The 12,528-nt window shown below is 42.1% G+C and overlaps 1 long non-coding RNA gene across 1 annotated transcript in view; it reads right to left on the reverse strand.

Annotated features, from left to right (window-relative positions):
* LOC144827453 (uncharacterized) overlaps window positions 1-12,528 on the reverse strand; it is a 1,218,604-nt gene that overhangs the window by 1,114,470 nt on the left and 91,606 nt on the right. The window lies entirely within an intron of this gene.

Below are 12,528 nucleotides of genomic sequence, written 5' to 3' on the forward strand. Positions count from 1 at the left end.
ATGTGAATGGTATTGACAATAGTGTTTGGTAAACAATCTCTCCCCACTCCGTTTACCCTAGGAGGATAACTTCACAATCGGAATCTGTATCTGCCTTATTATTGTTAAAACCCTTTGGACCCCAGATGTTTCGAGTACTATTGACCTAAAGGTACATTTTATAAACCTACATAATCTGATGTTGTTCTCATACACCGCCATGACTATTCATGTGGTGAATGGTATTGACGATAGTGTTTGGCAAATCTTGAAGTAGAATTCTGGATAAATCATAGCCTCTACTAGTGTAGTATGTAAGTGGAGTTACAACCAGTTTTTTATCCTTTGACTCATTAAGAACCTTATTGATTACTCCTTCTCCTCTTTGTTTGAGGTTTCCACTTTTATCAGATTTGACCACGACAGCCAGCGTGGCGTGTCTTTCCATGTACAGAGCCCGGCTGGGCCGTACTCCATGGTAAATAAAAAAATTTGAGTAATTATTTTCTGAGAAATAATTGGTTTTTTCTTGTCATTAGTTTGATATACACTAAAGTATATTTTCCCTTACATTTTTTCACACAGAATTGCCCCACCCTTCCCTTTCCCTTTGTGACGTCCTGATGAAGACCCCGTGAAAGGACTTTAATTGGCCTACTAATAGGGGTCGAAACGTCGACTTGTTTCCCTGTTGTTGGAAATCCGGCACACCCACGATTGATCTAATAATTAGTTGTGACCGTTGAATTCTCTCTCATGAACATCTTTTGAATTTTGCCTTTATGATGGCTCTTGTTTTATAATTGTTTGTGACCTATGTTTGAATTCGGTATTACACCTTTTTGATACTGTGTCATCTTTCCTTACTCTAACACTTCCCTGAGCACCACTTCCCTCCCTTTCTCCCCCTCGGGGCTCTACTATTTATGAATTGATGTGATTCAAATATTGCCAATCGGCAATCACAGAATATTGGAAATAAATCATATTACCAATTGTAAACCAGTCTTTGAATTTGTGTTTTAGTTATATAAAAATTTGTTCAGTGTATGTTGTCCACAATACACTTTCCTCGCTTACGGGGACCCCTTTACTAATGTAACAATTAGCACCCAGGTCCCCGTGACTACATGGGTTTAACCCCTTTTGTGTAACGTTCCTGAAACTTCAGCACTCTTCGTGCAGACATAGTTTATTAAGCAAAGCTGATATCAGAGCAATAACATATTATTCTCACATACACCACGGCAAACTACTAGGTTGAAAGATAAGTCAACAATTAAGTGTCGTGTGCAGAAGTTGCACGAAAGAAAAATGGCGTTTAAACCTCAAATGTACCTATGCTAACTTAACACGATATAAGGATATACAGGAGCTATATGACAATCCAATTTTGCTGTGGGTGACAACGCCAGGATTCGCCGGCTAGGTCAAATAGAAAAAAGAAGTTCTGAATTCTGTCACCCGTACAGAATTGTTAATCTCAGTAAAGAAAAGTGTTGTCAACCAAGTTGGAAAATTTTGGAATGCTAAAAGGATTTTCAAATGCATACAAGCTTGGAGAGCGAGCATGAATGTAAAGGGTCATTTTCTATTAACGCAAAACCCTGTCATCCAACGGTTCTTTCTCCTTACAGGAAAAAAATAGTCAGCCACCAACAAGGGCCAGAACCTGAAATTCAGGAGCTTAAGAAAACATTTCTGGACAGCATTGTGATACTTCCAAAGTTGAGATTGATTTTGAGAGTAATAATTATATTGTTGTAACAGTGAAAAGGTTTACAAAGACCAAGACTTCATCTTGGAGAATAACCCATAAATATTTTGTTATTGTCCTATTCAGGAAGGAGGTGTGTTATATACTATCCCTATCTATTCCTTTTGATCTATCCCTTTTCTCCAACCATTGGCTCTGCTAATAGAACTTTACAGATGTTCTATATTGTCCATATGTTGGTCACAAACAGCATTTGATGACGAGGCATTGCGTGGATTGGCTCTCATTTATTCACAATAATAAATCTTGATTAAATACTATGCCTTGTATCCTGACCTCACAACACAGATATGTGAATTTTACACTTGAATGAATGCAACCCGGGGATACCAGATCTCATGTTCATAGATGAATGGTCCGTGAATCTGCCATATGATCCATCTTTTTTTAAGAAATAGGAAGTACAATGGGAACATGGCCTCCTTGCCTTGTAAAAATAGCAAGCATAGTCAGTGGAATCACGATGAAGAATTGATTCTTTTTAGTGCTTATGCTTAAAAATAGCACCTTGATCTGAAAACAGGGAGCTATATGAATGAAGAATCAACCTAAAAACAGATGTTAGTTTCCTTTTGAATGGCCCAGGGGACAAGCCAATACTGTAGCATCGTCATCGCTAAGCAAATTTACCAAGTTAGCCATACACCTCTCCCCAAACTCTGGAGAGTGTTGACTGTTTTTCTTTCGACTTCATAAAGAAACTCAGTGGAAGCTAGCTTTTACTAGCCAACTACCATAGAGAGAGGTGAATGTTTGATTTCAATTTGACTTCACGTTATGTAGACAGCAAAAAGATGGAAACACTTATGATGGTTCTATGCAGAAACTGCAGTTGAGTTAGTGGCTTACCTTCTTTATTATCAGGATAAAATTTACACCCCAGCCACAGTAAATATTTTCATGAGAAGTAGGAGTGTTACACTCTGGTCATGGATCATCTGTTCAAATGGATAATCACGAACACAGGCATCAATAAGATCATTAAGTAGAATCTCTTCCTGTTGCCCTACAAAAAAACACTCACTAGGAGGCACTGCACTAACCACAGAAAAACAAACCTCAAGTATAGAGCACATCAATGCGGTGGGTGGTATTAACAACTTTAAGCATAAAAAATGAAATTTAGTCATAGAATGTGCTCAACAGTGCAACACTATGACAACTGTGTAGGCCATGAATCTGGGAGTGCAATAGATTCTCGAAAAAGTGGATTACAGAATAGAAATGTCATCATGAAATTGGAGAAGGCTTTCTTGACATCTTAGTTCAAAAGAGATAGTGTTCCAATTAAAGCAATTGAACAAGTAAAAAGAAATGCCTTCACAGGCCATGAATTACATAGCTTTATTCATAACTACAACACTGGACTTAATTATAGGTGTTGCATTTTATTGAATTCATTAAAATCATTTTTGAATCTTTTGAATTCACACATTCCATGAGACTGATTCCGCAAGAGTCCGGTAAGGACATACAGTTACGATTCTATATGCAGACAATTTGGACTGTTCACAAACTGACATGCATTTACAAACAGATATCTTACATTCACAAGTTACATTGCAAGTACTGACATTGGGCCTAGTTTAAATGTAGGCGGGTAGCCCGTGTCTCTGTCATGACGACAGAGTAATTTACACCAAGTGGCAAGTGGAGTTGGCAGTAAATCCCCAATCCTGTGGCAATAGAGGTGGGCACCCCAGATTCTTTGTGGGTAAATTTGGCACCTTGACTGGAAGATTATGCTGTATGTTTATACTAAAGCTGCAGACAGTAGAAGTATTATCCAATAGTCTACTCTATGACCGCGTGTAGTCAGCTTTGATCCTTTCGCCTGTTTCACTCAGAGCGATCAATCCAGTGTCTTTGTTACAAGCCTCTACAGCACACAGAGTGGATTTCAGTCACACTCATTGAAAAGGTTGCATATGGTGACCACAGAACCCTTTTCTGTGTCTCAATCCATTTGCACACGTGAATAGCGCACATGCATGACCTCAGGTGCGTTGAAGTGGGGGTTAAAAACTGTACAGCCTGCTAGGACGAACTAGAGTTCATAGCATGGGTAGTCGTAGATACGCATTCTCAGCAGAATAGTAAAGCATAGCCTGCTGTACGAAGTAGGTAGCAAGCAGATGATTCCGATGTTTGGAAAAAGAACCAAATGTACAAAGAACTGGTAGTAAAAAACTGATCACAATTTGTGACCAGTATTTTTATGATCAGTAATACAATAATTTGTCATTTCATAAAATTCGGATTCGTAGCAGGTCACAAGCAGACCTTCTTCATTAATATTAATAAGGTGTGTGGCAAAGTTCAATAAGAGGTCATTAGAGGGGTGGTGGTCTGTAAGCTCACCAGATCACCAAATCTGTGATGGCCTCCTAAACATTATTCTTAAAAGCAGTCTGTTCACAATTTGGAAGTTATGCATAAAATGTGCCCCACCCAAATTGCAAATCAGTAACTATTTAGTACATTAAAAAAACATATTCACAGTCGCAAACAATAAATCACAGAGTTCACGATCATTAAAATGCCTAGTATATTTAGACCACAGTTTTTAAGACTGTTTGGCCAACTAAAGACTCTTGACGGGTCTGGATATCCACGCAGTACTGTTTGATGAATGTGTGTAGTGTTGCCGATGTAGCGGGTTTACAGATCTCTGCAATTGGAGTGCTTGCTAAGAAGGCCAAAGAATCTCCCTTCTTCCGAACAGAATGTACTAGAGGCTCCCCATGCAAAGGAAGTTTTGCCAAAGCATAACATGTTTATATATGTTTTTATATACTTAATCCATCTGGCAATTTCACCCGTGGAAAAAGGCTTTCCAATGTGGGGTTTTGGAAAAGCAACAAAGAGTTGTTTTGTTTTGCAAATGGGATCACTTCTGTCAATATAGTACATTAGTACCCTTTGACTTCATACGTATACAAAGCCCTTTCTTCTGGGTGTGGGAAGAAAACAGGTATCTCAAGTGTCTGATTAGGATGAATAAAATTTAAAAGTAAATCCACTTTGGGAAGAAACATCAGATTTCTTCTAACAAACTGTTGGATAAAAAAACCCTCCACTGTACTACAGCTCACTGACTCTCCTGAGAGAAGTGATATCAACGAGGAAGGGGCTACCTTCTAAAACAAGAACTGTGTGCAACAAGAGTGCAATTGCTTTCCAGAACTATATTGGGTTTCCTGGTTGGTGCCTAAAGTGTTTTTGAAGGAATCCAATTCTGAAGGAACCTCCATGAAGGCCTTAACCACAGGCATTTAAAAAAAAGGCAAATGGTATTTGTTTTATGTGTAAACTGAGTCGGCGGTTCAATGTAGAAGTGTATGTCAGTCCTGCTTTTTGCAAAGGGAGTACATAGCAGATGTTGTCCTGAGCAGATAGTTTAAGGAGATCACATGGTTTTACTAAACAATAATAGACAACACTCTTTGCAGTGTAGCAGGCATATATGGTGGGTTTACATGCCTTGCACAGAATTTTCATACACTCATCTTGTAGTTGAAGGTAACCAAACTCAAATTCCTCACATGCTAAATTGCTAGATTCTGCTGACTGAGGGTAATATGTCTGAGCTGATCTTGATGCTGAGTGAGGAGATATGGTCTCAGCTGTAGTGACTTGTGAGGATGCACTGAAATTTTTAGCAACATGGATTACCAAGGCTTCCTCACTCAAGCTGGGTTCACAAGGATGAGGGTCATTGATGCTTGCCACATTCTTACAACGTGAGCGATCGGATGCAGAAGAGGAAAAGCATACTCAATTATCACTGGCCAGTTCATCCTTACTGCATTGCCCGTGGACTCTGGGTGCTGGGAGGTAAATTTTGGGCATTTTGTGTTTTTTGCAGTGGTGAGCAGATAAATTGTGGGAGTGCCCCATCTGTGGAAGTACTTGTGATGTATTTGTTGATTTATGTCTCCCTTTGACGGACGTGTTTATGCATTATTTAGGCATCCTGCTTAACAAGTGCAAAAAAAATCATTGTACACCCCCACTCCACTGAAAGGAGTGTGTCATTCTGAATGGCCAAGTGTGAATAGTTTAGGCCAATGCTGACAGCTGGGAGAAGTGAGCCACACCTAACTAGTGGATGCAATACATCACTGTTATGTTGTCTATCATTATGAGGACGGATTTGCCTCGAATGATAGAGCAAAATACTGTGAGTGCCAATTAGATTGCCGCAAGCTCCAATAAATTGATGTGGAGTTCCTTTTGTTTTTTGTACTCAGGTCCCCAAAACCGTCAGGTGGTTAAAATGTGGGAAAGGTTTACTACAGTGGAGGGCTCAGAAAAGGCATGCCAGCAAATTCTTATTGTTACACTATTCTAGAGTGTGCTGAGTTCTTGGATTAATTATCTTCAGGTCTTTCCATATTCCTCCTCTGCGTGTGACCACTGCCTTAGTAGACCCTCTAGCAGTGATCCTATATGTAGTCCTGCGTGTGACGCTATTACTGTGCACAAAGCAATCAGCCCTAGTGGTTTAATTACTGTCCCCACCGAAGGAGAAGGTGGTGACTGAAAAAGAGGTAGCAGCCTTTGGAATGCCATCATTCTCTCTTGGCTTGGACAGACTTTTCCCCATGACGAAGTAAAACAAAGGCAATAATAAAAGGTGGATTATCGGTGGAATGGGAGGCAACCATTTGGGCATTGACTGTGAACCCTAGCTTGTGCAACAGAAATATTTTTCTTTGAGCATGTGGTAGATATTGCTATCATCTGTTGCTCTTTTTAAGCCAGTCGTCCGGCTAAGGAAACATGTCAATGTATTTTCTATGTAGATGTGCATCTACCACCACTGAACATTTGGTAAATACCATTCAGTCTCTTGTGATACCAAGGGGGAGATCTTTGAATTGGTAGTGCTGTCCACTTGCATAAAGTGCAGGTATCAGTGGTGCGCTGGATGGATGGGAGATTTGGAAGTATGCGTCCTTCAGGTCGAGGGTCGTTATGCGATCCCATGTGCACAACAGTGGAATTATGTCCTGCAGGGTAATCATTCTGAAGTGCTCTGCCAAGAGGGACTAGTTTACGGCCCTGACATCTAGAATGGGACCCAGAGTTCCATGCGTTTTTAGGGATTAGGAAGTAACAGTGCCAGATGGTTTTGACACAGTGCATGGCAAGTAGGGGTCCCTTTGGTGGTATTGTGTGGAACGTTAAGCAGTCCTCCCCATACTGTTTTGCGAAGTCATTTATCCATGGTCATTTTCTGCCATTCTGGAAGTAAGAAGTGCAGTCTTCTCAGGACAGGTGTTGTGTGATCAGGGGAATGAGAAACGAATCACCGCTTAGAGGTAGAGGGGTCCCTATTGGAATCACATTTGCCTTTCCACCTGCCGTTTCTGTGGTAGCCACCTCTTTCGAATCCCATGGGCACTTGACTCTCCTGAAAGATCTTTTGCTGCTGATGCTTCTTATATCCTGGTTTTGTAAAGGGTATTGCAGATTGGCATTTCCTCTGGGCTGTTGCTTGCCTAAAGTAGTTTTCGGCATCTTTAGTCTCCTCATGAATTTGGCTGGTTCATTGTCCTTTTTTAAGTTTTCGAGCCTATTGTCAACCAGAGGACCACACAAATGACCTCAGTCTAATGGGACTTCTTCCTCTGTGTGCCACTTGGGATTTTCTTGCATGACCTGAAGGAATTGCTTACAGAAACCATTTGCCCAAACACACAGCTTTGTCATTTATTTCTTTTGAGAGAGCTGTTCAATATAATAGAGTACTTTGAAAGTCAATTTTGATATATCTTCATTTTTTTAAGAACATCTACAAAAGCCTGCATTACAAAAACATGCACAGAAGCAAAAGTTTGATGGATGACATACTTGCATAAAGCTCGGCCACTGGTAATTAATCGGACTGCACTCTATTTATTTATTTTTATTTATTTATTTATTTATTTGCTTCTATAGCGCAAGAATCGAGCCCTGATGGGTTATCTCCGCGCTTTGACCGCAAAAAACAGGTGGCGAAAACTACTTTACAGATGACCTGAGAATGCAAGAGGGGACAGCCATTAATTATATCTCTATAAACAAATTAGTTTTTAAAATTTTCCTAAATGTAAGGTGGTTGGAGGTCTGTCTGAGGCTGAGGGGCAAGTTGTTCCACAAAGTCGGCCCTACTGAGGAGAGGGCACGGCCACCTTGTCTGGTCTTTTTGATAAAAGGTGGTTTAAGCAGGAGTTGGTTACTTTGTGGAAAAGTAAATTTTGCCATGTTCTGTGTCCCTACGCTTCATCCATCATATGTTATGTGTGCATGACCAATATGCATATGTTATTCCCCATGTCCGATTAAATGACGCAATTCCAGTTGTGTCCACCTCTAGTATGTTAGTTTCCAGTCTTCGTGAATACTACGAATATCAGGCCTATGTAAAGTTATGTTGCCACGTTTCCCAGTGTGCACGTTATTCCATTATAAAGTCCCCGTTTCCAGGCCTCAACAGGGCCCGGACCACAGATTCAGCTCCTGTCTCCTGAAAGCCTCGCTGAGGAGCGATACAGCCCCCACCTGTATCCTCGACCCTTCACTTACTTCCTGCCTCGCAGTGCCCGGTGCAGCTTGGCTCTGCCTCTGAGTCTGCCAAGAGTATGTTATGATTCCAGCTATCAGTTCAGTCCTCCTCTTCTGCATTCCTAAGCTACTGAACTGCATCAATAGTTTTCGTCATTGTCTAGCTTTCTCGTCTCCACGTTAGAGAAATACTGTATTAATGGTCATTTAATATTCTTCATCACGCACTACATGTAGAATAATGCATGGTCCAGTCTTAGAATCAAGTTAGCTTTTCCCCTCATGACTCCTAGTTTATATCAACATGTTCCCTAAACATTAGATACCAGATAGGGTTTAGGTACATGTCGCTCCGACCCTCCAGACTCTAGTCTCTGCTCCTAGCACAGAGTTCGTAGCCCCCAGCTTCTCCTAGTAACACGTCATTGCCCGTTTTCGCGCACCATTAGGTTAGAGGTCCCGGCTCCTTAGGTAGCCCCCTCCTATGTTTCCGCCCATTCATGACATATTCTGTTACGTTTGCATCACATGTCTATGTATACTCCCAGTTACACCTCTTTTTACTGTTATCTTTCGCGACTGCTACGCGTCACGCCTTCTGCTCCACCCACTGTTACGCCTACTGCAATGTAATGCTATGTGTTTGCGCTATGTATATAAGTCAATGCATTGTTATTAAAAGTTAGCGCGCTCATCCCAGACCTAGCCCCAGCAGCTGCTGGGTCATCCTATGCAGGTTGTCCTGATCCTGTCCTTATGCTGTAATAAACCTGCAGAAACTCCTACTACCTCGAATCTTGACTCTTATTTTATTGAGCTATCTGTTATTCATTCATTCATCCAAAAATAGATCCGGTATTATTTATTTATATACCACATAATGGCGCCCGAATAGGGACTTGCCCTTTCCCCACGCGTCGGTGAAGCCACGCCGACCCCCTGACCCTCTGCAGCCGTGACGGAACCATACCGGCCACGTGCAGATATTTCTGCTTCAAGTATCCCTCAGGCCCACGGAGGAGACGGAGGAGGCGGTCCAGCATCCGAACGAGACGGTGGAGGAACGCGGCGAGTCCCGACCAGAGCCCAAGCCGAGAGTCCAAGGTCCGAGGTATCCGGAGGCCCACCCGTAACTGAAGTCCGAAGTCCGAAGTTCGTCGTCGTAGCAGTCCAGTCCCGTCCGAGGCTTTCCGTTCCGTGCTGCCCGGTGAGTACCATTGCTGGGGTAGTATCTAGACAGGACCAATCTAAATTGACTCCTGGTCCGTGGGTTGGTGGTGCCCAGACTCACAAACGAAGTGTTCACCTAGGTGGATACGGGTCTTGATGCGTCCCTTTGTGGGACCGGTATGTTCCGTACTGTTACAGCAGTGCATCCAGTAACTCTAGTCTGTTCCGTTCTCGAGAAAATCTGTTCTGTTTCTGTTTTCAGTATTTTCAGGTAGTATTCTGTCCGAACTGTTATGTTATGATGTTGTTCAATGTATTTCTAATATCGTGGTATGCCTGAATTGTTTTCCCAATTGTTATTGTTCTTCGTGTATTGTATTGTGTTCCGATTCAAGTTTACAATGCCGCTCTTTTCAAGATTACGTCAGTTAAAAACTAGAAAGGGTCTGTTAGAGGAAGCAGTTCCTGTCCCGCCTAGGGACAGTCCAGGTCATTTTATGTATCAGAAACATGGCATAAGCGCCATAATGTATCTAGATTTATGGGTAGAGTATACCAAACAGTTAGAAGAAAAGTATAGATGGCCCGTATCGGGTACATGGGATGCCGAATGTATCATGCGAGTAGAAGAAGCATTATGGAAAAAGAAAGCCAGACAGTCACAGAAAGATGCCATCGAGTTATGGCGGAAAGAAGCGCACAGAAGAACGGAAAAGGAAGTCAGAAAGTCAGAGTTAAGTAGAGAATCCCAGGAACGAGCCCAAGAAAGAGAATTAATCGAGATAGGTGAACAAGTCAAAACCGAACAGTCAGACAGACAGAGGCATGCCCTCATTAAGGGTATGTATCCTCTCCTTGCCGAAGGTGTGCCAAAAGCGACCCCAGAGGCATCCAGTAATTTCCCGCCGCCATTAGTTCCGACCAAGCTACGTCACAAACAGACCGCAGCTGATATTTTTATTTCGTCCTATTTGGACGACACAGTCCCCGAATATGCAAATCCTGTTCGCGCTCCGCCAGTCCCTGTAAACCAGGTAATTCATGCTCCTCCAGACACCGGGGTGCCCTTAACAGCTCCCCCGGTCCAGTCTGCCATACAAGTCCAGCCCACGTTACAATTACCGACTCTGCCAGGACGAAGAATGTCAGTCGACGATTCCAGTTTAGGGGCCGCGGGAGGAGGTCTCCCTCAAACCCCGCCGCCACACAAGCGTTTATCAGCACTCGAATTACATGCTCAAGCATCACAGCGTACTCCTAAAAGTAATAAGTCTGTCACAGAAATCAGACAAGCCCTTGGCGAATGTGTCTATGATCCAGTCCCAGGCGAGTATAATATGGTTTTATATTCCGTACGTGTAAGGAGAGTGACCGAGTATCTAGTCACCTTACCGAATATGAAAGAAGATCTAGACAGAATATATCGTTTCATCCGTACAGGGGATGATCCAGAAAGTATTGGCGAGATTATGTCTCAAAGGAAAGCCGAGATTCAGCTCATGATATTAAAGTTCCTGATCAATTGTCTAATAAGAGAACAAGATTATCCGTCTAAAGATCCCGCCGAAATGAGAATCCTGACAAGGTGGAGTGATAATATAGCCGAGGGTAAGCACAAGACCGTCGGTGCCATGGAGAGTATGTACAAGAAAATTCGTAAAGAAATAATAAGGTTACACGAACAGCGTAAAGCAGCACAAGTAAGCGAGAAAGAAAGTATCTCTGATCCTGAAGAGGAAGAGAACGAGAATCCTGCCAGAATAGCGTATGTAGGAAAATCCAGATTTCCAGATCGCCATTTACGCCTAGAACACAAGTCTATTTTTCATCATCCAGCACCAGAACAAGGTTCCCTAGAACAAGTATTTCAAGCTACCGATCACATTCTGAAATCACGAGTCGGGTACAGTGAATTAAGTACTATGCATGAACAAGAACTAGCCCGATCAGCAGTCCGATGGATTACTGATTCTACCACTTTTCCAGACGAAATAGTGGCACAAATGTTTCTGAAACTGCCCCCAGCCGAGCAACGACTGGTGGGTATGTATATGATCCAACACCTTATTACTCTGTATGAGGGTCAACATTCTGACCCAGGCCCGTTACACGATGTCCTGAACGAGTTACTCCAGTATAGATGGAGAGGTCTAGGTACCGATTTAATTAGTGTCATTCTAGAACAGCGCCACAAATATAGAACGTTCCTGAACCCGCATTTTGTTCATGTCTCACCCCCAGAAAGTAAACCATTCTACATAGACAGACAGAATCCGTTACGAGAAGTCCACCCAGTCCAAGGGGCGGGTGGCGTAATGCAACGAGTGTTTGTATACACTCCAATATCAAAGATGGAACTTCTTGAAATGAAGAAATTAATTCCCTGTCATGACAAAGATCCAGCAGGGTTCCATAGAGAATTAAAAGACATGCTCCGTATGGGAGAATACACTTACCCAGATATCATTAAAATGTTAAAGGTCCTGTTACCCGCAGGGGTATATGAAAAGTTAAAAGAAAAAGAATGGGAGGTGGGAGAGAAAAAGATCGATTGGACAGCTCTAGAAGCTGAAGACAAGGCACGAGTACCAGGTACCGGTCTTGGAGATAAATGTAAAGAATTACCAGAATTACTGATTCAAGTTTTACCCAGATTATTGACAACGAGAAAAGAAGACTGGGATGCAATCTCAGCCTGTAAACAGAAACAAGATGAAGATATTAGCGATTTTTATTCTAGATTTGAGAAATGTTTCAGTATTAATAGTGGTCTCAAGACAAGTAGTGAGTCATACCCTCATCTTTTCGTTACCAAATTAGTCGAGAATTCAAGTCCACAAATTAAAAATCGAGTTTTGAAAGTCGAAAGTACCTGGCAAGCAAATACCCCGTCCCAGATGCTCCAGATGCTCCAGTACCACCAGAATAGAATCAGAGAAGAGCAAGAACACGAAAGAAAATGTATGAAAGACACGAAAATGAAAGTGCTAGTTGCACAATCTGTTCCTCAAGACAGTCAGAAGAGGGGTCCGAATCAAGCCAGTCATCCT

Source organism: Lissotriton helveticus, chromosome 4_1 (assembly GCF_964261635.1).
Source record: "Lissotriton helveticus chromosome 4_1, aLisHel1.1, whole genome shotgun sequence".
In the NCBI taxonomy this organism is placed as follows: Eukaryota; Metazoa; Chordata; class Amphibia; order Caudata; family Salamandridae; genus Lissotriton; species Lissotriton helveticus.